At 34.7% G+C, this 26,642-nt stretch overlaps 1 long non-coding RNA gene and 1 other non-coding gene across 4 annotated transcripts; both read left to right on the plus strand.

Annotated features, from left to right (window-relative positions):
• Positions 1-11,847: 11,847 nt before the first annotated feature.
• Positions 11,848-11,920, plus strand: TRNAR-CCG (transfer RNA arginine (anticodon CCG)). The gene has a single exon. It is a non-coding gene; the product is annotated as a tRNA-Arg (tRNA).
• Positions 11,921-18,703: 6,783 nt separating this feature from the next.
• On the plus strand, positions 18,704-22,145 carry LOC143561888 (uncharacterized). Of its 3 annotated transcripts, none has more exons than XR_013140388.1 (6): positions 18,704-20,107; positions 20,412-20,476; positions 20,660-20,744; positions 20,894-21,313; positions 21,441-21,572; positions 21,693-22,145. It is a non-coding gene; the product is annotated as an uncharacterized LOC143561888 (long non-coding RNA). The 3 variants fall into 3 exon arrangements; XR_013140387.1 differs by having other exon boundaries at positions 20,894-21,036; positions 21,124-21,572; XR_013140386.1 differs by having other exon boundaries at positions 20,894-21,572.
• The last annotated feature ends 4,497 nt before the right edge of the window (positions 22,146-26,642 follow it).

Consider the following 26,642-nt stretch of genomic DNA (forward strand, 5'->3'; position numbering starts at 1 on the left):
GCACATGGGACGTATAGCTCAACCTATCATAAGAGAACACGCGTCTAGGCAGTTATCAAAGATCTTCTGGAAGAGGACAGCTGGCCCAATCACCTTCCTACATCCTTCGGCTATAAATACCCTGTCAAACGGTATGAGGTATTCATTCACTCACTTGCATTCTGACTACACTTAGTCTGTTTACTTCAGTATTTTCTCCATTTACGAACGTTACTGATTCTCACGCTAGAGGGTGGTTACAGGAAAACCCCCCCTCTTGTCCTTCCTGTAACGAGACTCACGGTGTCTGTTTTGCAGGTTCCGGTCATTGGACTTTGGGAAGTCACACTCATATCATTGGTAGTAATTATCGTATCTTACCATGTGGACTCATTGGATCCAGGACTCTTACCCGGGGAGTGGATCCGTGTTTCTTCACCTGGCAAAATCCCGAAGGAAAGCTCATATATCAGTCAGACACAAAGATTATCCTCAGGAGAAATCCCATCACAATTGAGAAAACCTTCTGACACAACCACAAACTTTTTTGACTCTTTTTTTGTTTACACATGTGACACTTGAACTTAAGAGATACTCAACTTTAAATGAAGTCTTTAGGTAACTCAATCTCAATTACATATAGTGTTAATAAGAATTATACCCGGTGCGTTGCGCCAGAACTATGGGTGGCAAACCCAACCCAAATGGATTATTTTGGGTCAAGATGGATAAACTTTAAAAGTAAACTGGGTTAGGATGAATCATAAAATTTCTTCAAGTGCGTCAGGATGGGTTAAAAATATACAAATGAGTTTCATTTATAGGTTAAAATGGGTCAAAAACAAATATCCAAGTTATCCAAAATTTATCTAATTCAAAATACCCAAACTATCACGTGCGAAACAAAACTCATCCGAAACCCAAAAAACGATCAAAACGAAACAAAAACCCCGAACTGACTAAAACGAAACAAAAACGAAACTAAACCGAAATAGAAAGCCGACCAAAACGAAACAAAAAAATAGGAATGAAACCGAAAAACTGACCAAAACGAAACAAAAAAGCGAAATGCAACCGAAAAACTAACCAAAACTAAACAAAAACAACGAATCGACCAAACCGAAAAAAAACTGAATAGAAATAGAAAAACGAACAAAACGAAACAAAACAACTGATATGAAACCGAAAAGTTGACCAAAACGAAACAATAAAAGCTAAATGCAACTGAAAAGCGGAGCAAAACAAAACAAAAACACCGAACCGACCAAAACGAAACAAAAAACCGAAACGAAACTGAATTGAAATAGAAAAACGACCAAAACGAAACACAAAAGCGATATGAAACCGAAAAGCTGACCAAAACGAAACAAAAAAAAAACGAAATGCAACTGAAAAGCTGAAATCAATATAAAACAAAAACACCGAATCAACGGAAACAAAAACCAAAATGAAACTGAACCGAAATAGAAAAAATGACCAAAACGAAACAAAAAAAACGAAATGCAACTGAAACCTGACCAAAACAAAACAAAACACTGAACTGACTAAAGCAAAACAAAAAAACCGAAACGAAATAGAAAAACGACCGAAACAAAACAAAAAAAACTGAATTGAAACTGAAAAACTGACCAAAAGTAAACATAAAAAAAACTAAATTCAATTTAAAAACCGGACCAAAACGAATCAAAAACACTGAACCGTTCTAACAAAACAAAAAAACTGAACCGAAATAGAAAAACGACCAAAACGATACAAAAAAAACCGATATGAAACCGAAAAACTGACCAAAACGAAACAAAAAAAACGAAATACAATCAAAAAGGTTACCAAAACGAAACAAAAAAAACTGAAAATTAGCCGACCAAAATAAAACAAATAAATTGAAACGAAACAAAAAAACGAAATGAAACCGAAAAAACTGACTAAAACAAAATAACACTGAAACCAAAAAAACCGAGAAATCGAAACCGAAATCATTGAAACCGACCTAAATGAAAAAAAAAAACAAAACTGAACCGGAAAAAACTCTCAAAAACTCGTACCTGAACCGATACAAAACGTTTTTTTTATGAACGAGGATGATGGGGAAATATTTTAGTTATTTTACATTTTGCGTTTTTTATTTATATTTTGAGTTATTATTTTTTAAGGAATATTGGTTTTTAATACTCCAAACTTTCACTCGTTGGTAGATATCACTCCCAACTTTTGATTTGTTACTCACCACTCCCAACTTTCACCCTATTTATTTTTGACACTCCCGAACTTAACGAACCCTAACTCCGTTAGTTTTTTTGCTGACGTGACATTGTTCTTGCTGATGTGGCATTGTTTTTGCTGACATGGCACTTTTTAATAAAATAAATAAAATAATAATCATATTAATTATCACCAACACTACCCCCACTTTGTCTCCATCTTCTTCCTCATGCCACTTCTATAATGACGGCAAGCTACCACCACAGACCACCAAGAAGGGCATGCTCTCCGGCAGCCGCTAGAAGACTATCAATCTTTCATCGTGTCCACCTCACCTCTCTACCAAACTCGCATGCACCTTCTCCACCAAGTAAACCCTAGTTCCGGCTAAAACCATGGCGGTGGAGAAGTTAACAAAACCAGCCCGGCTGATTTCGATTCCAGGAGCACGAGTTATTGTGTACATGACGACCGACTGATTTCGATTACACAAGTTCCATCAAACAATGGTGAAGCAATTATGGGTTGTTACCAAAACCCTTTGTTGTTAGAACCGTCGACGTTGATAGTAACCTTAATCAAGGTTTCAACGACATATCTAGAGAGAGATTATGAAGGTTTTTAGGTGGGGGTGGGTTATTGAACGACGATTTGCTGATGGGTCCGTTAAGTTCGGACAATTTATAAAAGTCACCGGTTTTCAGGTGGGGGTGGGTGGAGGTGCAGGCGGCGGCAGCGGTAGATGGGGAAGATGGGATGGGCCAACCATGGTGGTGATGGTTTCCATCTGTGGTGGTTTTATGCCATGGTGGTGGTTGTTCACGGCAGTCTTCATCGGAGAATATTGTGGTGGCTTGCCGGAGGGGAGGGGTTATGGCAGTAACAAAAGGGATATGAGGAGGTGGGGTTGGGTATTTTTTTTAATCATAAATATATATTAAAATGTTTTTAATTTTTACCAAATGACTTTTAATTTTTTTTAGAAGGGTATTTCCATGTAGCATGTCACCTCAAGCATAAAATGTCCACATCAGCATTTTCATTAACGGAGTTAGGGTCCGTTAAGTTCGGGAGTGCCAGAATCAAATAGAGTGAAAGTTGGGAGTGGTTGGTAACAAATCGAAAGTTGGGAGTGGTATCAACCAATGGGTAAAAGTTAATAGTATTAAAAACTAATATCCATTTTTTTAATAGTTTTTTTGAATATTTTTTTGAGTGGTTTTTAAAACTCTTTGTATGTCAACCTTCACCTGGGTCAAGATGGTTTAGTTTTACCCATCTTGACCCATATCCATCCTAACCCTCTATTTTAAAAATCCATCCTGACCATATATCCATCCTGACCCATACCCATCCTGACCCATTGTCACACCCCCAATCTAGGCCTAGGAGTATGAACCATAGTTGGTACCACATTTGTAAATAAATCAGAGTAGCAGGTTAATGCGGAAGACTTTATAAAAACATAAGGATCATACTTATAAATATTTACAATACAAAAGAAGAGACGAAAGTCTTGTTTAGTTTTACTTGTTTTATAAGTTTTACAAAACCACAATGTTTTAATATTTACACAAAATTATCCGAGCCATCGGATTCTTGAGCTTCTTCGTCTTTCAAGCTCTATTCTTGGTTACCTGCAAAATGTTAAATAAAATACGTCAGCAACGAATGCTGGTGAATATGCTGACGCTAAAAATACTTTATTTACTTAATTACCCCTCGAGACCACGTAAGCCTCGGCTCATCTTGGCTTAGGAATAATCAAGTTAAACAATCATCATAAACTTGAGTCTCTACACTAGGTCACCTCAGCAAGACACAGCAGCGTCTCGACATAACTTAGGTACCATAAATATACACAAGGTCATTCTCACTCGAACATACTTTTGTTCGGCCCATCGTGGCTGGAGGTCGTGACCAGGCGTGGTGCGATGTGCCCACCGCATACCACATATGTAAGGATCCAGACAAACGTATACCATAGCCTGAGGGCTAGGCTTATACTCTTATTTACAATGTTTTTAGAGACACGTAGCCTCATGTAAAGTTTTACACATAACACGTTTGTTTATTTGAAAACAAGTTTGTAAAAGTGGGGCGTATTCACCTTTTGATAGGGATCGGTTTCCAACACCGTCCGTGAGTTCTCCTCTTGCTATCTCGCACCTATAGTACGAGTATAACTTTTGTTAGTCGGATACACGATCCGGCTTAAGACCTTTAGTCTTGTTTACCTCGATGAACCTTTAGTTCATAATCTCTTTTTTACTTTAAAACCTTTAGTTTATTCATAAAACCCGACGTTTCTTCTTCTTTAAGAAACGTATTCTTTTCTTTATTATTTAAGTATATTCATTATACTTAAATAATATACTTTATAACAAAGAATAATCATATACATATATACTCATACATATATTTTATTTTTCTTTCTTTATTTTCTTAGTTATATATTTCTTTGTTAATCATCGAGTATAATTTCGACTTAGGGCATTAAGTCTTCATAATATTTTATTATTATTTTGGTTGGGCATCATGCCTACCTTTGTCGGCTCAATAAACCCTAGTCACTCGGGCAGCACTTCGACGCCGTTAACTTTTCAACGCTCGCTTTGATCAACACTTTTTCACTTGGCACACTTCTCGAGACACCAACACTCTTCGGCACGCACTTCGAGGTATTTGTCAGAACGTCGGGACAGCCCTTCCTTCTTGATTATATTGTTGTTGGGAATTGGCACGAATATCGAGGTTTCGGGGCACGCAAAACGAAGTGGATCGATGGCACGTATTTCGAGGTAGTGCGAGAAGTTAGAGAGAGTAATGTGTGTGATTTTGAGGTGTGAAGGGTTCAAACCCATGGCTTCCTATTTATAGCCAGATTTTGGACCCTATCGCGGTATGCGATGGGTCACTTGGCACGTGCTGACACGTGGCAGGCGCCGAGTCCACGTGGCGACACGTGGCAGACGTGTTGCCACGTGGCGGCAACCGTTGCCACCATGTGCCACGTGTCACAATCTGTCAGACACCCCATCGCGGTACGCGATGGGTGTCTCTCTTGATTTGTCGCGTAGCGCGATGGGACAAGAAAACAGATTTTTCATTTTAGTCCCTGGAGTTTGGAAATTGGTAGAAATGGTCCCTTGACTATGGAAAATTGACATTTTTTGCCCGAAGTTTACGTAATGTTACACCCATCACACAAATCCAACACAACCCACTCTCATTGCCACCTCTAGCCGGAACAGTTGATTGGTAAAACCCGAATGATAGGATGGTAATTTAACATGAATTCGATCAGTATCGGTTACGTTCATTATGGTAGGAACAACGTTGATAAAATCCAATCGTTAAAACAGAAACCAAAAAAAATTCGTCAAATTAATATATAAATAACAAAGTATTTAAAGACGTTTATTCGTTAGGTAAAACAAAAACAAAAACAAAAATTCATCAACTTAATATATTAATAACAAAGAATTTAAAACGATGTTTATTCATTGGGTAAAACACAAGCATCGCGGTCCCCGGTGTTTCGGGGGTGAGTCTATAAAACTCATGCGTTGGAAAAGCCGAGCATTATGATGGCGAGTCAACGCGAATTCAATCAGTTTCATTTACGGTATAACCAACGTTGGTAAAACCCAATTGTTAAAATCCAAAAAATATAAATTGGTAAAATTAACATAAAAAAATCTAAATATTTTAAACGACGTTATTCGGTCGGTAAAACCCGAGTGTTGTAGTTCTCGGTGTTGTGCAGGTGAGTCGTTAAAACCCGAACATTGTATGTGCCACGCGTTGCAGTGGTAAGTCGACGCGAATTCGGTCAATTTTGGATACGTTCGCTACAGTACCAGGACTAAAGAAAAAATCAATAAAGCCTTGGCGTTGGTAAAAGGTGAGTATTGTGAGTGCCGAGCGTTGCGGTGGTGAATCGGTATAACATGGGCCTTGGTAAAACCCAAGTGTTGTCGGTCCTGGATATTATGACGTTAAATCGACGTGAATTTGACCTATTTCGGTTATGTTCGTTACGAAAGCTAAAATGAAACAATAAAAAACATAAAAGTTAATTTGACCAACGGTTTTGTGCCACTTGGACCAATAGATGGCTAAGCGGCACCAAACTTTACAATTATTTTATAGTAATAATATAAAAAAAGTTATTTATTTATGTAGCCATGGGCTTTTTTAACCTCTCTTCTTCAAAGGCCTTCCAAAAACCCGTAATGGATTAGCTGGACTAAGGGTGTGTTTGGGATTGCTTATTTAGGTGAAAAATGACTTTTGATTAAAAGGACTTATAAACTTATGAAATTTTGAAAAGAGGTTTTTAAAAGAATGTTTGTATTAGCTTATGTGCTGGGGAAAACCAAAATGACCAAAATAGACACTCTTTTTTAAAAAAAATGTAATGGGGTTTTAAGGGTGAGAGGGGTGTAATAGGTAAATCAAACTCATTAAGTTAATAAGTTGTATATTCCTAACTTTTCAAAACCCCTCTATTTTGCCTTCACCATAAGTTAAAATTCATAAGACCTTATGGTTTGCCAAACACCTTATTAACTTTTCAAAAAGTTTATAAGTTATAAGTTGATGAAAATAAGGAATCCCAAACACCCCCTAAGGAACCACAACCTGCCGTTTAATATGAATCGCTAACTTCATTGTTGCCTTCAACCAAGGGATAGTTTTGCAATTCTCAGTAAAGGTTAATTACTAAAGCCAAAACCTCATTGGTGGTCTTGACATCAAAACAATAGGTGGACGTCTAAGAACACGGATTTCATATTACTTTTCATTCAAAGAAAAGATCGAGACAGTAGACAATAGCCTTCTTGCCAAGCCCAATCACGGTTTGATTTCCTCTTGTATTGCGTCAATGGATCAAGTAAAGCAAACAAATGAAATATTTGCATCATTGGCCCACTTGACAAATGCTAGTTGGATTAAGTGTGAGAGAGGCAGATTTACCATGGTTCGAACCATACATGTGACAAGAATTTTGTAGGAACCTCCTGGGGTCCTGATTCCATTCCAACAAATGAATGCCTCTAAGAAGGGAGAACATAATTGTTCTGGGATTCGAACTCGGGTAAGGTGAGTTGTATGCAGATGGTAAGTCTTTCAGAGTCCATCAACAACCAGTTGCACTAAAGTCTTTTAAAAAAATATATTATTATTGTATCAATATTACTGCTTACACAGTTCTTTCCATTTTCAACTTAGCATTGACATTGTCTTTAAAAACTCTTATAAACGCAATCATTAGCAATCAAAAACCACTAAAGCTTTCATTATTGTACTTTAAATACTAAACCAACATTAACCTAAATCTTAAATGGGTATGTTAGTTCTTTTTATTTAGAAACAAGTTCAAATGGGAACAATAAATTTTGCCGTAACTGCAATAACTAATATTAATGATTAAATATTATGATCTGTAGGCAACTAAAACCATGAGTAGTCATAACTCTCTACTTCTAGGCAACTAAAATCAGAGTTATGATTTTTTACAAAAACAAGTTGTAGTCATAACTCTCCACCCCCAGGTATTATGTGCCACGTGGCGCCCAGTCACTTTTACACTTTTTGTTTTGTTTTTTTTTTTAATTTTTAATAAGAATAATCAAATAACAATAATATTTTATTAAATAAATGTTACATGAAAATAAAAAAAAACTATTCGTCGTCCTCGTCGCCTTCGCCCTCTTCGTCACCGTCCTCGTCGTCTTTGCCCTCTTCGTCATCGTCCTCGTCGTCTTTGCCCTCTTCGTCGTCGTCATCTTCGTCCTCGTCCTCGTCGCCGTCGTCCTCTTCGTCTTCGTTGTCGTTGTCTTCATCATCGTCTTCATTGTTGCCCTCGTTTTCACCAGGCAAAGGCTGATACATCCAAAGATGTTGGACCAAATCCTCCATTAGAGCGTTATGTATCTCTCTCGATCGCACGGAATCCGAGTTTTGGAGTCTTTGCTCCATACTTTCCGGAGTCCGTGGTGGATCCAGGTCCGGTATGAAAGTTGAACATATTGCTCTTCCCTCGTCCTCGATGATCATGTTATGCATTATGATACACGCATACATAGCACATTTCATTCTTTCTAAAGACCAAAGACGACAAGGATTTTTAACATAATGTCATCGTTGTTGAAGAACACCAAAACACCTCTCGATATCCTTTCTCGCAGACTCTTGCACTTTCTTAAAATACTGTCTTTTTTCATCCATCGGGTTTCTGAACGTTTTAACGATTATCGCGTACTATGGATATATTCCATCACCCAGATAGTATCCGTGATGGTAGAAGTTATCGTTAGCCCAAAACGAAGCGACGGGAACGGTCCCAGATATGTAACTATCTATCACAGGAGACTGCTCTAAGACGGTTATGTCATTGTTGGAACCTGAAACACCAAAGAATTCCAACCAAATCCAAAGGTCGTATGAAGCGATCGCTTGAAGGCCGGCCGTTGGTCCCTTTTGGTCACCTCGTGTGAATTGACCTCGCCATGTAGTTGGACAATTAGCTCATTCCCAATGCATGCAATCTACACTCCCTATCATGCCCGGGAAACCATACACCCTTGTATGTGCCTCGTAAAGACGTTGTAGATCGTTACAGTTGGGCTCTCTTAGATAATGTGGTCCATATAGTTTCAATATTCCTATATTTTACAAAACTTTTATAAAATAAATGATTAAAGTAAACAAGTTATAAAACTATTTAAAGAAAAACAAAAACGTACCGTAACAAAAATACTCCAAGGTGTCCCGAGTTGTTTTGTCGGCCATCTTTAAATAATCGTCGTTGATGTCGGCCGTGTTTCCGTAGGCGAGCACGCGTACGGCTGACGTAACCTTCTGAATAGCCGTGAATCCTAGCGTCCGTCGACCGTCAAACTTTTGCTTAAAGTAATCAAACTCACGCTCCAAATCATTGGTGATGCGCATAAATAAATTTTTAGACATCCGAAAACGACGCCTAAAGGTCTTCGGGTTCTTGTATCTCGGCGAGTCGCAGAAGTAATCCGTCATCAACCGGTTGTTGGCTTTGGTACGATCTCGTTCGATAGATGCTCTTTTTGAAACGGGGGTTGGTGGAGAGCTAATCGCACTCGTAACAGAACTCATATAAGTTGACGAGCGTAATCGCACTCGCAACCGCCTGTTCCTCCGCCGCGTCCTCGGCTTGTTGGTCGGGCACGAAAAACTGTTTATATATAGATGGAGGATCCATTTATATAGTGAATTTTGTGTGAGGAATTATAGAGTTGAAAGATAATTTTTATAAATTTGATGAGTTTTGATTAAGAATTAGTTGGTTTAATATGTAGGAATTTTTTTTTTTATTCCATTACAACGTTCCAATCCAACGGCTCTTTTTTTTATATTTGTGCCCATATCCGCGTTTTACATAAAACGTTCAAAAAATAGCCAAAACGTCGGGGGGGGGGGGGGGGGTGAGCGGTGTACCCCCGGCGTTATACCATAAAACACTCGGCACAACATGCCACTACAGACGGTCTAAGAATGATCTTTAAGCAATAACCTATTAGTTTTAGAACATATAAAGATTTGATCAACTAAAAACCCTATATTTTAATGTTTTAAAATTTTAATATACTCTCTTCATATTAGTGATCCATATCTAGATTCGTTACAAATTCACTTAGTTTGTTTGTAAGCTTTGGGGTCGCCTCACTTTCAAACTTACATTGTCACAATAATAGAATATAGACAAAATTACATAAATTGTCCTTTATGTTTACCCCAAATTTCACTGGTGGTCCTTTATCTTCTAAATTGATGTTTATTGTCCTTTACGTTTCAGAATCTTACAGTGTTTGTCCTTTAAGCCTAACCAAATTAAAAATCTTCGTTAAGTTGTGTCACGTGCTGCTCGCGTGGTGGTATAACCGTAATTTTACACTATTAAAAAAACATTTTTATTTTATCCCAAAACTCATATACATATATTTCTTTTGTCTTTCTATACCACCACCACCACCACCACACAACCCCATCGGACCACCACAAATACTCCCACTGTTACAACCTTCATCTTCATAAACTCAATACAATCAAATCTTCATTCCAGTAAGCTCCATTTCTGCACATTATAATTATGAAAATGTAGAAGATATTTTAAACAATCACTTCTTCATCAAACCTTTACATCCATGGCTTTTCTTTTAGTCCCCAACTACACCATAATCCTGACACGTTACCCACTAACCAATTTTAACCCCTTTAAAAAATCAACCCTAATTCAAATATCAACCTTAACTTACAAGGAATGATCTCTTCAACAGAAAACCCTAAAACGTGTTTCTCTTTGTCAATCGACGGTGGCAAATCTAAGGTTTGTAGTCGGGGTGCGGCGGCGACGGATCTAGGGTTTGATGGCCGCACCAGGGTTGAGATGGATCCAGGGTTTGGTGTTTAGAATCAGCCAACGTGTCGCGGAGAATACAATCAACTTGTTCTTCGCCGGCTCAATTTCAACGACTCGCCGCCGTCGCCGTCTTCTCTTCTGCTACGCAGCTCAAGTGGTTAAGGTTGAATAGTGGTTAGCGTGAGGGTGATGTGGCGGTGATGTGGGAATGGGTCATAACAGGTGGTGGGTGGTGGCGTATGGCGGCGGCAAGTGTGGTAAACCGGTGAGAGAGGGAGAGAGAGAGAGAGAGATATTTTTTTAAATAATTATGTAAATGATGGTTATAAAATTGGGGGAATATGAAAATAGATGAAATTATTGTGAAATTACTGTTATGCCCTCACATGACCTGCACATGACTTAACTTAATGAGGAAATTTAACAGAGTTATGGTTAAAGGACAAACAATGTTATATTTGAAAACGTAAAGGATAAAACATGTCAATTTTAAAGATAAAGGACAATTAGTGAAATTTGGTGTAAACATAAAGGACAATTTATGTAATTCTGTGTAGAATATAAGACACATGAGATGATCAAATATGGATGATTTACTACACAATCAAGAACGGGTGATGATGATCAAATATAGATGATTTACTACACAATCAAGAACGGATGATTACATGCTTGTAGGATATAATGTCATTAATATGGTTTCATAGTTGATTCTTTCTAGGACCAACATGTTACGTTTAGGTAATTGATCATGTGTTATATTAAGGTTATGCGTTGTGGGTTAGCTAACAAATACTATTTGAAGTGTCATGTCACTGTTACATCAGCGGTGGGGCTTTAACTAGCTCACCTCCTTAATGTTGCGGCGCGGTGTAGCCGGCTTGAAGGGTTGATGTGGCAGCCAAGACGCCAGCAACGTTACTCATCAACAACCAGCCTGACAACCATAACTTTCTCATTCCTTATGCCCTGTTAACCCCAAACCTAACAACCTTGCAATGGGAAAAAAGAAAAAAGAAAGAGAACACAAAAGCAATGTCCATTTCTTTCGTAACTAGTCACGGAATTGTGATTGACATAAGTAATATAAAGAAAAACGAAAAATCTTCATGATGTATTTGACCATACACCATGCGATTGAGACAAACAGGATAGATTATAAATTTATTAACAGTTAACTTTCTAAACTAAAAGAAATGTACCTTGTGAACAAAAATTACTTCGCGTTTAAATTTAAATAATTGATGTTCAAAATTAACAAAATAGATCGCGTGGCCTAATGGATAAGGCGCTCGCCTCCGGAGCGGGAGATTGTGGGTTTGAGTCCCACCGTGATCGTAATTTGGTTTTTGTGCTGTTGACTAACAAATATTATTAGGGATTATTCCAAAGGGACCGTGATCGTAATTTGGTTTTTGTGCTGTTGACTAACAAATATTATTAGGGATTATTCCAAAGGGCGTATTTTTGGGTTTTTTTTTTTTGTAGGCTCTTGGCTTACAAATATTGTTCTCATTAATTTTGTTTTTCACATGTATGTTATAAGGGACTTTAATTTTAAAATACACTACTCAGGTGTCCGCGCTATGTAGCGGAGTATGTGTGCAAACCTGATGAAGGTGCGTTCGTAACTTGAAATTGGGCGCGTAACACGTGCAAAGCCAGTACATCTGTAACTGACAATTGAAAACATGTTGACTAACAAAGATTATTAGTGATTATTCCAAAGGGCGTATTTTTGGGTTTTTTTTTTGTAGGCTCTTGGCTTACAAATATTGTTCTCATTAATTTTGTTTTTCACATGTATGTTATAAGGGACTTTAATTTTAAAATACACTACTCAGGTGTCCGCGCTATGTAGCGGAGTATGTGTGCAAACCCGATGACGGTGCGTTCGTAACTTGAAATTGGGCGCGTAACACGTGCAAAGCCAGTACATCTGTAACTGACAATTGAAAACACATAACCGGCACCTAAATGCATGTTACATGCATTAAACATGCTTAACCGACATCATGTGTGTAACTCATGTTGATAACTTGTGCGTTACGTGGTGTTCGGCGCTTACCAAGGTTGGGTATCGCTCGATACGTGGTGATGGAAACGTGTTTATCGGGTCTGGTACGTGTAAACAATGTCATCACGGAACTGATGCCTAAAATGTACTAACGATTTCAAATAAATCGATTTCCAAACTAACCTGTTTTGACCCGAAACCCATCTGGACCAGGCACCATTTTAACTCGAAACCCGTTTCGACCCGATACCCTTTTGACATGAAACCTTTCGACCTGAACCCATCCCGACCCGAACCAAATTAAACAACTTTTGTATTGACGGTTTCCGACTCTAATTCATTTTGACCCCATGATTCAAACAGCCCAACCTGACTCGTTGTCGTTACAAACCGGTAACCATGAAAAGTTATTTTTTGAAATTAATAAACTCTAGCAATATCATACTCAAATTAAAGAGAATAAAATACTCGTTTTTATATAATACTTTTCTTAAAAAATATTAACGTATGAAAAAGTTATGACGTTTAAAAGTCATGGAGGTAGTTTATTTTAAGTAACGTGTAAATGTGTAATTATTCTATTAGATAACAAAATTTGACTAAAGTTAGAGGATTAAAATTGAAACTATTATGTAAGAAACTAAATTAACCGTGCATGTTGTGCTATAAAGACAACATTACCCATAAAATTTCTTAAATCTATGCATCATATGTTGTACAATAAGCAACAAGTTAGGTATCTCTTAAAATTTAAGAGGTCCCTAACTCATGCTTTATACATAGTAGAGATAAATTGGATTGAAGTAGGTGTGTTTTCGGGTTAGCTTTTCCTGCTGGATTTTTCAGGTTTCGAAGTTTTAAATCTAAATTCGTAACTCAATCCAAAGCTCTCACGTTTTCTTTTTTGGTTTAGGTAATTCAGGTTCGGGTTAGTTTTCGGGCATGTTAAATTATATTTAACATATTTTTCTTCACTCGTAGCATAAATAAACAAATAATAAATCAACACAACTTGATAAAAGAAACAAAAAAAATAATAATAAAATTTAACAAAGTATAACCATAATAATAATTTAAAAAAAAAAACCAACATAATCGTCCTTAATCTGCCATGATTAAAACATTCGATTATGGTTGCTTTTAATCCTAAAAAAACGTTATTAGATAATAAACATTTGACCCTTAAAAGATGGAGTTGGAACACAAGATCTGAGCCAAATTATGATAAACGTGTATTTGTTCTTTTGTTTTGTTTTTCTTTTTCAGTTTTAATTATAAGATGAATTACCCTAGAAGTAAAGTAGTAAGCACAAAAAAAATTTGTTAGGAAATGCCATTTTTGGTTGGAACTTGTTTTTTATCCGAATGATACTTGTATCAGGTATGACATTAACAGGTTTCGTGTATTAAATAGGTAAATACAGATTGACCTGTTAATTTTCGTATCTAAACATGTAAAATACCAATTTACCTGTTAAGTACCCGTTAGTACCTGATTAGATTTTTTTAATATATATATATATATATATATATATATATATATATATATATATAATATGTTATATACACTAAATAGTTAACCCTGATTTTTTATTCCAAACAATTGGACACAATGCATATCATTTCAATTCAACATCAAGTAGACACCGCACAACCCTTCTCCGATTCTCCCTCTCTGGATCTCGGATAGTCTGGTGATTTCTCTCCACATCTCCGGTAGTCGTAGCTTTTCGATTCTCCGATATACATCTCCACATCTCCGATTCTCTGGCAGTTCGGCCTCATCTCAGTTACAGCGGCACAACCGGTATTAACATGTTCGTGTCTTATCATGTATACCAGGTATTAACATGTTCGTGTTCGTGTTCGGGATACAGGTACATGATAAGTTTTCATGTCATGCACAAGTATACATGTTTCGTGTTTGTGTCTTATTATGTTCGTGTCTTGTTATGTACAGGTATACACGATATGCCAACTCTAAGAAATGGCACAATTTTAGGCTTATATGTAAAGGATTCAATGATAAATAAATGGTTCGAAAAGCTGTAAAAATATATTTAATTAGCCAGGAGTTTCAATTAAAATATATCTAGAAATAACAATATGTAAAAACGGTAGAGATAAATTAAATGGGTGCCAATGATCGCTAGCCCAACTCGTTGAGGTAAGACTCAAATACTTTAATTTAAAAATGGTAATGCCTTGGTTTAAGTCCACCTATAACAAAAAATAAGGGTCCCAGATTGGGCTAATGGGGTTTTCTCATAAGGATTGAATGAAAATGATCGGGGTAGGTTAGTGTTAGGCCAGTAATTTAAATGGTCATTAATGAAAATTCAAATGAGCCAACACTTCAGTAATAGTTAAATGGGCCTGTACTTTTATAGATAAATGAAAAGGCCTAGTTAACTCTTTAGCCTAAATACTGGCCGGTTGGCGCCCACGATTGACAAACCCCACTTGCTAAGTCAATACAAAAATAAATCTGAAGCCCAACACAGTCTAGAACTCTAGATATAGGAGTATCGGATCATAATTTACTTTTTAGTGCATCCAGAACGTTAGAACTTCATAAACAGCCACATAAACTTTTCTAGATAATCATCACTTTCTTTTACAACACCAAACGTCCAAACCTCCACAAACCTCATTCTATAATTACATATATATAATTTGTATATATGTGTGTGTGAGAAAGGGGACCCACCACCCCATCTGCGGACCAGTCCTTCCCCACAAACCTCCATCCACGGACTTCTCCCCACAACACAACGTCACAACCCACATCCTTTTCTCTCGTCTGTCCGCCCCACAAACCGCCACAACACATTGTGTTGTACATGCTCTAACAACTAATCTTGTGGTTTTTGAAATAAATACAATTATTCAATTAACGTATGATTTATTTTTTTTAAAGTAAAAAAATTATATTGAAAAAAAAAACAGGGCGACTAGTAAGAAGCGAGAAACCCGAACGTACTAAAAGGGAAAAGAATGGAAAATACAAGAACAAACATACTAGAAAGGAAAATTCATGAAATGAAACATAAACCATTTCTAAACCATTTCTCCCTAGTCAAGGCTCGATCTCTTGCTCTCATCTTTTACTCACAATGACAATAATGTCGAAACTTAGCGAAAACTTCAAGAATAAAAATGAATGACAACAATTACTCGTAAATGATTTTAATATCAAGACAACATTTGACATTTGTTACGTATATTTGTTATTAAACTAAAAGTGTAGAGTGATGATGCTCTTTAACATAACTTCCATCAAAGGCGGTTAGTGTTAGTTGGGTTGGTTTTGGTAGTTGCTTTCGAGTACAATAAATCGCAATGGAATAAAGCAGTCCCAAGAGTGACCATAGTTGGTCCTAAGGGTGGCAATCTTGACACAAACTCTTTCAAATAGGTCAATTTGAATTGTTTTAAAAATTAAATAAGTTGATTTGGGTAAAAGGTTTTAACTAAATGGGTCAATATGAGTCATTTTAAATTCCATCATTTTATTTTTGGGTCAAAATGGGTTTACAGGTTCAAAGAATTGGGTCGACGTGGGTTAGCGTCCTAAGGAAATGTGACAAGTCTCGGATCGGAACGGGTTTCCATACAAAACAGGTTTTGACACGAAACGGGTTTCAAATTGGAACGTGTTCGGTTCATGTTTCAAGCCAACACGAGTTTTCACCCGTGACGGGTTGGGTTTTGGTTTCTTTTTGTCGATTCGGGACTCGTTTTTGTCCGTTTTTTCGGTTTCGGTTCTATTCTTGGTTTTTTTTATGGAACGAGGTAAACGTAGGAAACATTTTAGTGTTATTACTTATTTTGTTTATGCTTTATATTTTGAGTTATAATTTTTTTATTATTATTTTGAGGGTTTTTGATCTTTATAGAAAACCCCTCAAAAAAAATTTAAAAAAAATAATAAAAAAATCATAACTTAAAATATAAATAAAAAACAAAAAATTTAAAAAAACTAAAATGTTTTCGCCATTATTCCCGTTCATAAAAAAAAAAACTTGAAACCCGGTTCGACCCTAACCTATTCCGACCCAAACCAAAACAACCCTTTTTTTAATTGACCCGTTCTAACCCAAACTCATTCTGACCCAAACTCGTTTTGACCCATGACTCATTTCAACCCATGACTCGTTCGACCCGACCCAACCCATTTGCCACACGGTGTTGGTCTCTTCATGATATGATTATTTCGATGAATATTTTATACATTACAGTTTTCTCTTTTAAATAGAACGAACATTTGAAACAGTATTTTTTTTATAACGATAATAATAACGACGAGTCTACATATGAATATGTAATATATATATATATATATATAAAAGGGTTCAAATAAAAAGAAGTTGTTTCCTAGGAATGATAAGAACCAATAGAATTTTGACATTTGGCATTAAAACCTATTGTGAAAGAATAATTATAGGAAACTATGTCGGTTATAATGGTGAAAGAGTAATTTTAGGAAAATATGACGGTTTTTGGTAATTTTAAATCTCAACAATTGATTGATATGATCCAATGGCTATGATTTATTCTTAGTCTTCCTAGGAAACTAAATATTTTTAGGATAACCCTCCCCTATATATATATATATATATATATATATATATATATATATATATAGAAAAGGGTTCAAATAAAAATAAGAAGTTTCATAAGAATGGTAAGAACCAACAAAAATTTGACATTTGGCGTTACAAATGACGGTGAAAGAATGATTCTAGGAAACTATGACGGTTATTGGTAATTTTAAATCTCAACCATTGATTAACATGATCAAATGGCTTAGATTTATTCTTACTCTTCCTACAAAACTATTTTTTTTATTATAATCCACCCCTATATAGGGTAGGGTTAACGTAAAAAAACAATAGTTTTGTGAGAAGCATAAGAATAAATGTAGACCCTTAGATCTAGGATTTAGTGCTTGAGATATGTAGTTTCTAAAAGTTGTATAGTTTCCTATTTAGATGTTAGACTACTCCCATTGGCAATCTCATAATGAGATTGGTGTGTCCAGAATTAAAAAAGAAATTGAAAAAAGAAAATAATGCAATCTAGATTGACAATCTAGGTTGGTGGAGCAAACCCAGATTGCAATCCAAACTAACCCCCGATAACTTAATTTTTAATTAACTTTTAATATTCTAACTAAACAATAATTAAATACACGATATTTTAAAAAAAAAACTATGAACATTCCTATATAAATTTTATTAAAAACGGACTTCGTTAAAAAAACATTTTTTTAAGTTGGGATGAGTTGTGAATGTGTATAAAAGATTGGGATAAGTTAAATTATGTAGATTGGAGAGAGAGAAATTAATTTTATAATGTAAGATTGAGATTGTGAGATTGCCAGTGAGAGTAATTTAGGTAGTGTACCTTATTTTAAAGTTTTCTCACACTTCTCACAAAATAATTGTTTTTTATTTGAACCATTTTCTATATATATATATATATATATATATATATATAATATTAAACTTTAATTGTACTAATTAGGAGTGTTAACTAATCAAATCATATTTGAATAAACAAGAATCATAACCGAATTTAAAATGGGTTAGTATCAAATCAAATTAGGAATTGTTAAACATATAAAAACTTGATATCATTTTGATAACACTAAAAAAAAATGCCATTTAGTGGCATACATTTTTAATAGCATTTAACTTTTGTGCCACTAATTTAGATTTTTAATGGCACTTTACATATGCCATCTTTACATATAACACATGTTTAGTGGCACTTTATTTTAATGCCACTAAAGTAAATTTTAGTGACACTTTGTATATGCCACTAAAAATCTAGTGTCACGCGTTTTAATGACATTTATCTTTTGTGTCACTAATTAATGTTTTTATGACACTTTGTGTATGTCATCTTCACTTATAACACGTTTTTAGTGACACTTAGTTTTAATGCTATTAATTTATAATTATAGTGCCACTCTACGTATACCACTCAAAATCTAGTGAGCAGAGACGTTTCTCTATTCAGAAGTTGTAAATAACATGAAAACACTTAATAATATTTCAGTGTCAAGTAGTTTTTAACAGACGGGATATATAATATATTATAGTCACCAGTAGTTTCTGGCACTCATCTCACACTCTCATCTTCTCCACAATCAGTCCCCCAAATCTGCAACCTAGGGTTCTACCATAACTCTCCTTCACTTCACCATTTCTCGTTTCCACTGCCGCTGGTTCATCTCCGGCTGAAGAAGCTAGGGCTAAAGCCGCTTCCGCTAGCGCCGGTGGTTCATCTTCGGCCGTTGCCGGTTTCACCACCGCTCCGGCTTAGTGTTTCGACGCCATATATTATGTAGGGATTTAGGTTTACAGGCGATTTCGATCATGATTCAAGCTAACACTAGACCGGCTTAGATACGATGGAGGTAAGTAAGTCTCTGCGGTTCGAGTTCTAGGGTTTCCAGTTCTCCATAGTGCAATTCAGGTAAGCATTATCTTTGTTTTTTTGTCAATTTCGTTATAATATGTGATCTCGCTAATGATTTGACTTCAGATTTATGTTAGGGCTTGCTAATTAGGCTACGTATGTTAGTTTTCTTTTAATTGATTTCATGCTAAACTCTATCTCACTGATGATTAAATTTCAGTTTTATTTTAGGGCTAACTGATTAGGTCACATCTTAGTTTTTAGTTTAAGTTCGTCCAATATCTGATCTTGGTGATGATTTAATCAAGATTGATTAGCTTTGTAAGGATAATTTTCTACTTTGGAGTTGTTTTTGTGTTGAACTTAGGTCACATATATCAATTTATCTGATTTTTTGCTATCTGTTATGTGGTGTATTGCGTTTACATTTGTTTGTCATTCACAAGTGTTATCATACATGCTACATGTAAGATTTATTTTTTCCTATAGTGTTTTTGATAATGCGTTGTTTGAATTATATGATTTTGAGTGGATTATGGCAGTATGAGTTTAATTGGAAGTTTGGAGAGTTGATAATTCCAATAAAAATATGGGATTAATGATCTGTGTGTTGAAAACCTATGGATGTATGTTTAGTTTGGTTCACTAAATGGTTTCCCTAGATTAATAACTTTGACATTTAAGGTTTAATTGGCTAAGAATAATGCGAGATTATCAAGAATGTTAAGCAGTACAATTGTTTGTTTGTTGGTGGAGCTTGTCGCTTCATTCTAGTAGAGTGATAGGTTTGTTTGATATGATTATATGAATTAGTACATGATTAACAGAATCTTGAAAGTAATCTGATGAATATGATTGTGTTATGATGAACAACAAGTTCTTCAATTGTCCTTATTTGTCAATAGATCAATTTAAGCAATGATGAATCCCGGTCGATCTGTTACAATAGCAGACTGCATTTAGTTGCAGTTAAGCAGTTTTAATTACATCTTAATTGTTTTATTGTTACTGATAATATGCATTTGGTGGTGTTGAAACTTTTTCGTGTTTGCAGATACATTTTGACTTTCTCCCAATATGTAAGTTGTTTCATTATCAAAATCAAAGTGTTAAATAATGATCTTTTTTCTTATAAAGATATTGGACTACCCACCCACTGTGGTGACTGGTCCCAATGGTTACCACTTTTGAGAATTAAATAAAATAAAAAATAAGCTTTTTGCCATAACCAGATTGCAACCTGAGCAACTTAAGGTTGCAACCAAACTTTAAAAATTACTTGGTTTTTTAATGAAACTTACAACATTTAACATTGTTATAATAAAAAATGTATAAGCACGGTTTTATTCATAAGAAAAGATTAAACATTTTGATATAATGCAGGTGATGTAAAAGCCAAGTTATTCATAGAAGCAGCAAATCACCTTATCGATCCTGAAGCAGCCGAGGTACCGTTTCTGTTTGATATAAATGCATCAAATTTATTCCTCATACAGAATAGATTACAAAAGAAAGTGGTAAGTTGTCCGTTGGAGTTATAGTTAACTAGTTAATAGGTTCAGAGTTTTTAAGGTAAAATATTGATGCATAGATTTATTATTTAATTAATTTGATTTAATATTGGAATCAAGGGCTTAGGCAAGAGGTTATTGTAGACTTGGTGGATCAGTGCCGAGCATAGAAGAAACGAGTTGTGCACCTGGTCAACTCAACCGCGTAAGACTTTAGCTAGTTACTGCCTCACGCGTTGCTATTTTCACCAAAATATACTAATAGAAGTGTTCTTTATTATTATTATTATTTAATTTATTTATATGGATGAATCATTATTAAGTCAATAATTAGCTTTAAACGATGACTTGCAGCATGTTTTATCCAAGCATGAAGCACTTCTATACGGAACTCATGTAGTTTCATCTCAAAAGTCAAAGTCAACTGTTGAAACTAGTCAAGTATTTGTACATGTTGATGCTCTTCTTATTGATGCTACAGACACTAAACAACCTGAGTAATCGTTGTTATTATTATTATTATTATTTAAGTTTTTGTTAAGTATGTAGAATACTATTAAAATAACCCTTGTTGTCTTATGCAGATCTACCACCAGCAATGTTGTAGAGAATAATTTGATTTCTCTTCCTTCTATTACAACTAATAGGAGCAATTGTTACCTTTTAAGCGGAGATGGTTTTGGATCGCCAAATGCTTCAGATTCCTTAGCCATTGTCCCTGTGGGTGAAACTCAGCCTCTACTGCTACTCCAGCTCATGGAATTGCAGGAATATGTAACGTTTATGCTATTTGCTTCTGTAATATAAAGCAGTACATGCATCATTTCAAATCTTTTTAATCTAATAATTGATTTATTGGTTTCCTGTCTTCATGTGCTGTGATTTGTGCTATCGTTTTCAGCATTAAGTTTCTCAATAAACAATCATATATAAGATGGATGCTTTGCAGTCAACTACAAATCACTCGCTGCAAGCTGAACTTAGAGAATGCTCAGAACGATATAACAAGCTTTTAATTGGTTGACAAAGACAGGTTTGTTATTATCCTGAGAAATAAATACATATTTATAGTATATTGTAGACATTTCCTAAATAGTTTATACCATTAGGTTACTCTGGTAATGACATTTATTATGGAAATAATTTGTACCAGTTTGCTGAGATGGAGATGTGTAAATAACACACATTACATCATTTTGCTGAGATGGATTTGCGACACCAACAGGTGGTGGCAGTATTCGTTACGGCAGCAGTGGTGGCAACATCCGTCGCAAATATAACTATCACAAAATGTTTGCAACAGAGAAATTGCGATATGTGTTTTTCCCACCGCATTTGTGGTGGTAGAACGGACCGTTTAGCGCCTTAAAAGATGGGCGCAAATGCTTTTCTAGTAGCGTAGTGCTCATATGGTTTGCATATCGGTAAGTCTTTATTTTTCTTATTAGGTAGCTCACATGAAGATGGCGAGAGAGGCTAATGAGCGTGAAGTGTTCAATTATCATTCAAATATTTGTTACTTTCCTTTTTTATATGTTTTTGTATTTTGATTTGGTTCGAGAGTTATTAGACATTATGTATATGTTTGTATGTGATTGAACTTTTGATTATGAGGATATTGTGATTAATACATTTAAGTTTTTTTTTTTAATTTTAATTGTTAAAAAGTGCCATTAAGATTCCAAGTATTTGTGGCTATGAAAAAAGGTGTCACTAAGTTCAGAAGTTTGTAAAGGTTACAATTTGTAGTGACAGCAAAAAAATGCCACTAAAGTCTAAAAGTTTGTAGTGGCAGACACAAAAGGTGCCGCTAAAATTTCAAAAATTTGTAGTGACATATAAAAAATGTGCCACTAAAAGTCTAATTTTTTAATGACAGACGTAAAAAGGTGTCACTAAAAGTCCAAATGCTTGTAGTGGCAGACGGAAAAAGTGCCACTAAAAGGCTTTAGTGGTAGCGCTTCTAGTGACACTTTTTTTGTGTGCCACTCATTCCAATAAGGTTCTTTAGTGGCATTTTTTTGGTTTCTTGTGACACTTTTTGTATGCCATTAAATGGCTTTTTATTTGTAGTGTAATTATATAGAAAAACATATTGAAGTTGATAAATAAGTCGAACATATATTCGTAAGTTTAGTTGCTTGAAGAGATTCTTGTGGGGATTGCGTAAACCGGCCAAATTGAGAATCTATTAATTTGGTCCCCACTTTAATGAATTGTTGAATAGTGTGTTTTTTTTTTCTTTTTACTTTTATATATTTGTATTTTTGGTGTTTAAATAATACCTGTACTAATTTGTTAAGACCCAAATAGAAAAAAAATTTAACATGGAACCCTATACGCACAGAGTATTTATATACGGAGTACAACTCAAATGGGGGCTGGGGCCAATATGGATTCGAAAAAAATATATGATAAACAGAAAGCAGTTTAAATAGAACTACAAATATTTAAAAAAAATATGTTAACAAAATAAATATTTACTAAAATCTTACAAGAAACTAGTTAGTCTTCTTGACCAGTAACGTCACCCCCCCCCCCCCCCCCCCCAAAAAAAAAAAAAAAACCATCTAAAGAGATCAAGATTATATAAATGGGTTTTACATATCAATCTAAACGGGTTAGCTATCGACATACATTTTATGTTACGTTATAAAGCCTAACCCAAATATTTATGTTTTATGTTTAATTTGCGTTTAAATTCTTTTTCGAGTTAATTTCCACCTAATTATAATCATAAGAGATGATAGTTATCTGGCTCTACTTTATATATTTTAGAGTACTACACACTCGCACTTTGAATTGATGTTTTGAACAAACTCATGATGTGTATAACATAAAAGAATGTTGTTAATGATTTGATTTTTCATGAAATATATAAAATTGAGTGTTGACAAAGTAATATCTTTAGAGGTATATATTTAAAGAACTAGTTTTTATCCCCGTATTACGGGGGTTGTTTTATATTATTTGTTTTTAATATTTATTTATTTTTTGAATTTTTATTTTTTTTATTGTATGAAAGTTAATAATATATTTATGGTTTAATGATAAATTGTTTCACAAATAAATGAGATGTTATAACCCGGTTTAAAAGCTATACGGGTATGATGAGACCTAAAACCCGTTTATTTTATTTACTATAAATCGGTTTTTTAATTATAAATCGGTTTTATATATCTTTCTTTAAATAAATCAACTAATTTTTAGTATATTCTATTTTATAGGATTTTCACATCAATAATTTGGTGAGATTAGTTTATAATTTTATGAGATATTATAACCCGTTTAAAAAATATATGGATTTGGTAAGACCCATACCCGTGAATTCGGGTCAAATGCATGAGAAGCCTCCATTTAAAAATCAAGAAAAACTTGTGACTCCAAAAAAAGGGGAGCGACCACATCGCGAAACCTAGGATTTTTGGGTTTTCGTTTATATATATTGTAGATTATAAGTAGACATAATGGACTTTTTTTATCATTAGTAATTTACCATGAAATATATAAAATAGAGTGTTGAAAAAGTAATATCTTTAGAGGTATATATGGTGCAAATATGAGTGGTGGTAGAAACTAGAAAGTTTAATAAAATCTTGTGTACAAGATATGAATTTGGAGTAGTCACAAACAAGTTCTACTTATCGAAAAATCAATTGGTTGAAATTATTCTTTCTTTCTTTGACCATTTGTGGCTTTTATACTTCCTTCAATATTCTCTTCACATCTACCGCAATACGTTCACTACAAATACAATAGTTTTTTTATTTTTTTTCTTAACTTTCAACGAATTTTTCAAATGGACGCCACCAATTCTTAAGGTGTGGGAGGCACGTTTTTCTTTTTTCTTTTTTTTTAGGGGGGGGGGGGGGGGGGGTGGGGGGGGGGGTGGGGAAGCTTATATCTATATATAAATTAAACTTTATACAATAAAATCTAAATTTGATGATCTTAAAATTATCGGGCCCGAAATTTCTTTTATTCATAATTCATTTGGTAAAGTTTAAGTTATTTGGCTCAGACCAAAGTCCATTTGATAAAAATGTTAGCATAGCTTCACAAATTATTGGTTAACTGTTAACTGTTAACTATTAATGTATTTGATTTTATTACTATATTTTTGCTATATTTTTCGTTTAAAAAAATAGCTTATATATTTTAACATTTCGATTCATTAGGTTTTACGGGCATTTTTATTTCGAATCGGCCGAGGTATATAAATTCTTGGAGACGACCCTAGCTACAAGAGAAATTCACCATATCGAAATACACTTGCCTAATAACCGAGGAATGTTAGGGTTTGTGAAGGCCTTTAGGGCATGTTCTAATTAGGCCCATTAGAGTAATCTTGGGTAAGTTAGAAACCCTAGTTCTAGTCTATGTACATTATCTATTGTAACTATAATATGCGTGGCTTTTGTAACACCAATAATAAAAAAACCTAGCTGCAACACGTGGATATAGGTTCCATGTTGGGATCGGACCACGTAAAATTCTTGTGTCTTGTCCATTTATTTTCTATCTTTGCTTGTTTATCGTTCGTGCATGTGTGTTGTCGCTTCCGCGTTGCCGCTTTGTTCCTAACAAGGAAGACCCTCACCTAAGGCTGACGTCCGTGAACACTTGCCTAAAGGTAGGAAAGTGCGGTGAGATAAAACCTAATTTAGTTCAAGGATCAAACTAGTAATCGTCGTCTACTTGCCTAGTCTCTTAACATCATCAAATATCGCTAAAACTAAATGGTGAAGATGTAAATCGAACCTAGAAATTAAAAAAAATAGCAAGTTAATATAAACACACACGTATGGTAATCATAATTTACTTGTCAATTCAATTCATTTCATCTACAAATAATTCAAGATATATTTACATGTATTTTGATATCCTTTTAGAAAAATTATACCATAAACTCAAATATTTTTCTCTTTAATTCAAGGAAGCTATTTATATTATTAAAAATATAATTATAATATATATATATATATATATATTTTATATTTGATATTAATGCTTTAATATTATACAAGTACATTCATGTAGAAATAAAAAAATACGAGAATGAGTACCAATCGTTATAAAGGCAAATCATCGGATAAGAAAGGATGAGGTATGTGTTCTCATATGGACATTCGTTATGACAAGAAAGACAAAAATAATTTTTTTAACGGCCTACAAAATTTTATTGCTATAAACATCAACACCAACTAGCAAGATGCTAGCAACACCAAAGAAACAACCACCCAATACAACACAAAACACACCTGGCTAAGAACTACCCTTACCGCCCAATTACATAACCAGATTAAAAGAACACCAACTCTCCCAATTATCTTGCTTTCGTTCCAAATAAATTAAAATGTTGTCATCATTTTTTTGCAAATAACACAATTCCTCACACATTCCCAGACTTAATTTAGTTTAAGCGCCGCTTAAATCACACACATTTATTAAAATCCCAAATTTCAAATGTTTAATTATTAATTTTGTTTTGAAAATTGGAGACTTAATTAGAAAGTGATGGCCTAAAGCACTAGCTTCATTTCACTGACCTTAGAGTCGTTCCTTACCAAAGTCATCAAACAAAACCACCAACCTGGTTACACCCCAAAGCCACACAGATCTTTCTAAAACAAACCCACTTTAGATGACTTATTTTTAACCAAAAAACACTATTCACCATGTTTTCAAACTGTTGAAATCTATTAAACTTTTTAAAATGAAAATTTTTTACATCATCAAAATCTAAGAATGCATCTTACATATACTTAGGTCAAAATAAAACGAAATGGTTCCCCTCTTTTCTATTAAGCAAAGAAGACCACCCATTAGCTAGGTTATTCCTCACAGTTAAATTCCTCCTACTAGAGGCTAGAGCCTAATCATTGTTTTCATTTCATTGTCCCTAAAGACGGTCTAGACCGAAGTCACCAAACAAAACCATCAACTTGGTTACACCTGAAACCACACCAATCTTTCTAGGACAAATCAACCTTAGATGACTTATTTTTAACCAAAATAAAAAAAAAAAGACTAATCACCTTGTTTTTAAATTGTTGAAATCTATCAAACTGTTTACATGAAAATTTTTACCTCACCAAATCTA

The sequence above is a fragment of the Bidens hawaiensis genome, unplaced genomic scaffold (assembly GCF_021521415.1).
Source record: "Bidens hawaiensis isolate Kalapana, Puna unplaced genomic scaffold, B.hawaiensis_p1.1 tig00020885_1, whole genome shotgun sequence".
NCBI classification, from domain to species: Eukaryota; Viridiplantae; Streptophyta; class Magnoliopsida; order Asterales; family Asteraceae; genus Bidens; species Bidens hawaiensis.